Source organism: Dendrobium catenatum, unplaced genomic scaffold, assembly GCF_001605985.2.
Source record: "Dendrobium catenatum unplaced genomic scaffold, ASM160598v2 fragScaff_scaffold_998, whole genome shotgun sequence".
NCBI classification, from domain to species: domain Eukaryota; kingdom Viridiplantae; phylum Streptophyta; class Magnoliopsida; order Asparagales; family Orchidaceae; genus Dendrobium; species Dendrobium catenatum.
In genome coordinates this window covers 993448-999689 of record NW_021319460.1, presented here as the reverse complement: position 1 = coordinate 999689, position 6242 = coordinate 993448, and positions in this window count along the sequence as shown.

Below are 6242 nucleotides of genomic sequence, written 5' to 3'. Positions count from 1 at the left end.
ATTCCTCATGCACCAAATCACGCTCAAATCCCAAGTTCCAAGAACAATCAAAATCGATCTTTTTATCAGTGATTGGCCGATGGAATCAAAGTTTTCCGAGTCCCGATCGGTGTCCGGTTCACTCAAGCACCTCCAAGTTCCACAGAAGAGCCGCCGATCGATAAACCAATCAAACAAAAGAGTGAGAGAGAGAGACTGAATCTGCTTCCACGATCGATCAATCGCCGGCTAAGAAACCCCTTAGAATCTCTCGGAGCTGCGCGCACAAATCTCAGATCTGCCTCCGGCATCAAAATTTCTAACCAACCGGCGGTGCGTCGAGTCGTCTGAACCACTTCGAGAATGGGCCCCGCCTCTTCCTCTTCCCCGCGCCGGAAAAGTCATGGGATTAGATCAGCCGTCGATAATGACAGCTGTCGCGCTTTTAAAACTTGCCGTTGGATGGCGGGGCCTTCCCACTTAGCCGACTGGCCGCCTACGTATGATCACGTTGAAATTTCGGAACTTTTATTAGAAAAAATATATAGAATATTCGGATTAAATATTTTATTAATGGAATCTTAAAATATATATAATATGAATTTTAATTATTTTGTATATATTATATTTATTTCAAATAAATTCAATAGCTTCGAATTCTATTTGATTATAATTTAATGATAATATATTCATGAAAAAAATAGATTAAATATTTTGTTAAAAATTTTCATCAAAATAAATCTTAATATTTTCAAATTAGTTTTTAAAGATAAATTTAATATTCATTATTTAAATTGAAAACTATTAAAATTAAATTTGTAACCATTCAATCTTCAATTTCAACATACTATTAGTCATGTTGAACCTCTCAACAAGACTAATACAAATAAAAATCTTCAAGCATAATTAAAATTTCATAGTATTAATTGAATGACCCAAAAATCATCAAATTCAACATTTTTTATGACGAAATGCTTAATTCCGACATCATTAAGATGGTTAAATGCTGAAAAAATGATTTATAATCGAGGAAATTAATATAAATCATAACAAAAAAGAAATAATTTTAAAATAAATTTAGAAGTATTTTATTTTAATATTTTGTTGCTATAATCATCATATTTTTATGAAAAATAATATAATCACATCTCCAAGTAGATGAGTAAGGGATATAATATAAGCTAATTTGAGGAGTCAAAGAATTGAGTTGAGCTCGAGTAGTAGTAGAGGGCCTACACAATGGTGGGCTCAAACTCGAGCTCTAGTTGAGCTTTTGTAGTGAGCTTGAGTTCGACTTACCAAAATAGAATCAAGTTTGAGCTCAACTCATGATGAAGTTCTGATGGGAACTAGCTAGGGATGCATTGACGTTTTGTCAAGCTTTTCAGCAACTCTTTCATCTTTAGAAATATAATTTAACTAAATAGTATTAAAGATGATATATTATAAAATTCAAAAATATCAATTTAACCAAATTCAATTAAATTGGTTAAATTAAAAGTATATTGGACAAACTTCTGCTTAAATATATTAATGAGAAATATCATCCAATTGAAGTCCCACAACACAAAAAAAAAAAAAAAAAAAAAAAAAAACAAACAAAAGTGCGGAGTTGAAGAAAATAAGGCTGATGCCTTTGAAATATGACATATATAGAGACTGCAAATCTGATAACTCAATTTCCCCGTTAATGATGTTTTATAGCAATTCATATCGATGATATTGATGTATATGATTATATATTAAAGGGGACTACCATGGTGATTATTTGTATGTATGTGGAGATTGTTCCACTACAATAGAATGAAGTCAATGTTGAGTATATTGTGTCATAACATCATCTTTTACATGAGAGTGACTGAAGAGTTGAGAGATCCTAAGGGCTTAGAGAATTTCAAATACATTAGCCTAACACAATTGTACACATATTGTCATGATAAATGGTCATTGATAGTGCACCTCAAGGCTCATATCTCTTTTCATACTCTCAAACATTCCACAACAATTTGATCTTAAATTGAAAGAAATTGGATAGGTGAAAACCAAATTCAATGTGAAGATTTTATACATTAAAGCCTTGGATGTTAGACAGAAGACCATCAAAAGCCTTATTTGGATGTTATAAAAAATTTATTGATCTTTATTTAGGTTCATGGTGGCATTTATTCACCTATATGAGGTAACATAATACAATGTAAACCTTTTAACCAATTCCAACAATTGTTGTGAGTATTCAATCCACAAATCAATGGATGGAGTTATTGTTTTGCCAATCTTGAGTGTGGATGGGGCATCTCTATAGGGCAAATATAAAAGTATTTTATTGATCTTGATTGTCATTAATGCTTAATCGATTCATTTTTGTTAACATTTGTAGTTGCAAATTCTTAATGTAATGAGTCGTTGTGGTATTGAAAATCTATAGAGTAAATTTAAAAGTTCCTCCTAAGCGATACACTACATAATTTCATATCATAATATTGAACTCATGTGTGATTGTAGATAAATTTTACCTTTGGTTGCACATAGGCATTATCTCAGATATTTACACAATAAATTTAAGAAAGCTCTATGAAGAATGACAAATTCAAATGTAGAATTCACATGTCATAAAACGTATTTTCATTGCATAATGGATGATGGAAAGGGTCTACAATCAATGCATGCAAAACATAAAAAAATATAAAAATTGATGCACGTGATTGGTTGATAAAGTTAGATCCTTTCAAGTGATCACATTTGTATGATAATATATTTAGATATGAGATAATAGCTACAAATGCCTCTAAATGCTTCAATAGAGCTCTACTTTTTTCCACCTACAATAACATCATAATTCTTTTCATCAAGCAATCAAAAAGTGCAGTCGAACTTGAGGATTCTAACGAAGCAAGACAAGAGTTTGAAGTTTATGATGTCTCTTTATATTTTGAAGTATTCATAGGTAATTATGGGATTCCTACATGTTCACGTAACATACCACATCCACCTTCTATCTCACATGTGATCACTTCGTTAAGATATCTTCAAGTTAGATATGAAATATGTGTTGCCTTACAATATAATCTATAATTACACATGCAACTCTGGGTCTGAGTTATATTTATTTGAAAAAAAAAGTGAGTGGCATGATTATGATCACAATTGTGTTATCGTTGAACTTCTTCCACCTAGTTTTAGAAGAAGATATAGTCAACAATGAAGCAAAAGCTATAAATATAACATCATCTCTTACATGAGAGTGGTTGAAGAGTTGAGAGATCCTAAGAACTTTATTGCATTACCAAATGATCATTGGCAATGATTACCATCAACAATAGTTACCACTATTGCCTGACTACTGTCATCCAACCCCAATATTTGGCTTTTGTAATCTGAATGTGGACATCGAAGTTTATTACATTGCCTTCACTTAACTAACAATGTATAATCTAACAAATGTTCTCAATTATAAAGCAAGAATTAAAAAACTATATAATTTGATAATTTTATCATGCAAATAAGATAATTGTTCTTAATTATATAATCCATTCTTGTTCAATTGTAGGGAAGAGAGGACAAATATTTATCTCACTATGTGGGGTGGGGTCAGCCACAAGAATCCTTTTTCCTAATTGAAAAAAATTAGCCAAATACTCTTGATGAAGGATTGTAATCTAGAATGAGTCGATTTGGAGAGGAAATGTCAATATATAGCTACACATTAGTTGTATACAAACTTAAAAGAAGAGGATGCACTCATTTTCGATTCTTATGAAAGTGCGTTTTGATTATTATGTAGACTAGCTGGAGAATCTGCTTCATCAACCAAGATGGGGTGCTCATAGTCTGTGCTTATATGCATGTCAAGTATTGATTAAAGGTGAACTAAGAAGAAGTATGTATGGTCACCCCCGTAGACTCCTATTCTTAACATAATCATAATAATGAATTCACGTAAATAAAACTCTCAAAATCTCATACGACCAAAATGTGGAGATTGATTAAGACAAAATGCATATTGACCTCTTAAAAATAAAACTAAAATAGTCAGAAAATAACTTAGCATAATAAATAAATAAATAATATAATATAATATTATTAAAAAGTTAATTAAACAATCTATATTTTAAAAAATATTGATCTGCAAATGAATTATCATTGAGCTTAATATCTAATATTTAATCGTTTATTTATTGAACAATAAATAAATTATTCATGAACATAAATAAACTACTTATATTTTTCTGTTCAAATTTGATTCATTTAATCTCTATACTTACTAAAAATATTTAAATTTGTTGAATCACTAAATTCAATTATAATAAATCAAGTAGAGTTCAAATTATTTATCTATTACATTATTCACTTACAACCTCATCCATCATTTAATATATCATTGTTTTACTATTTTAAGGTTTTGTTTGGGACAGCTTTTTCACTGCTTCTTAGGGCAGATACTAAGAAGCAGTGAGAAATCCATTCCAAATGAAGCCTAACCACACAAATCCTTCATCAAATATCATTGATAAAAAATAGTTACATGTGAGGAAAATAAAACCTGTAAGAAAAAAGGAAATCTTCTAAAACGGAAGATAAAGAAAAAGTTACAGGAGCAACTGAACAGGAACGGGGAAAAAACATGGTGGGGAGAACCAACATTGGGCTCAGGGTATTGCCACAAGAAAAACGTACACCCCTTGGTTGCATAGGAAGAATCACAAAGAGATCATGTTAGGCACCTGGTAGGAAATCACTACCGTCCAAAGGGGGCAGAAATTACAATACTGACAGCATAGCCCACAAAAACCACCAATCATACGACACCTAGAAGAGATCAATTGAGCATCGCAAAATGGCCTTTAAGATCATCAACATGTTTCCATCTCCTTACTCTAGGAAGGATCGCTTGACGAATAATAAAGCATTTCCTAGAAGGACTGTTCCAAACATTATCGAATCTCTTGAAATTCCTTTCTTTCCATAAAAAAACGATCGAGCTGCATATGACGAGATAGCAGAAATACTTTTCCCAACTAGAAAATTCCTGAGAACCATCAATGAAATCAAAGGTTTGCATCAGGTTCAGCCTGAGGAGGAAGGCATCCAGAACCAACAAAAGATTGGAAATAACATCAAATGAGAAATCACAACTATAGAACAAGTGAAAATGATTTTCACGGCCACCATCACAAAAAGAACAAGCTGAATTAACATCAATGCCCCTAATAAGAAGTAAGTCTGCCGTTTTCAACCTTCCTTAAACTGCCATCCATGCATAAGAGGAATGTCGAAGAGATTTTTTTATGCCAGATAAACCTGTACCGACCGACCTCTTCAAATTGAACAAAAAAAAGGAATAAAAGGTAGAGAAAGTGGGATTGTGTGAGCCATCCCAAGACAGAGTTGGTTGATCACAAATGATAATATTCGAGAGCCCATAAAGCAACAGATCCGAGACAAAAGCATGTAGGGCCCAAAGATTGTTGTTAATGAAGCAATTGAAAAAAGACCACTCAAACTTAAATGAAGGTAAAATCACATGCAGTGACTTCCCGTTGCACCAGTGATCCCATTCCATCGAAAAGTTGTAGTTGGGTGAAACATTCAAGGAAATTAAGCTCTTAACCTTATGAGCCATAGCACAAAATTTCTTCAATAATTTAGAAGCATTAGAAGAGAGAGGTTTCCAAGGGGATAAATACTTTTCTTTAAACCAAGAGATAGCCAAACTATCCCTAGTAAAAAACCTCCACAAAAAAGAGCACTAGATGACATGATAATATGCATCAATAGAAGGTATATCGAGACCCCCCAAACGCCTAGGCAAGACAGTGTTGACCCAAGAAATTAAATGTAATTTCTTATCAGCTATCCGACCATGGAATAAGAATCTAGAGCAAAGTCTCGAAATAGTTTTACAACAAGACTTGGGTATGATTGAACCTCTAATCCAATAAGCAATGGTTTTAGCAATAGTGAAATTTAAGAATTGCACTCTACCTGCAAAAGAGAGAAATTTTATTTTATAACCATCAAGTGGAGTAAAACTTTTACTCATAAGTGGTTGGAAGTGAGTAGAATTGAGACGAGCGGAGGAGATAGGAATGCCAAAATATTTGAGAAAGGAGCTCATATGAGGAATGCTCAAAATTTCACATATGTGATCCTGATATAAGACATTTTTAGAAAAAAAGAATAGAGCTCTTAGAAGGATTGATGAAGAGTCCAGATGCATTAGCAAAATTGGAAATAGTGTTGGCTAGGCAAGATACATTAGCAAG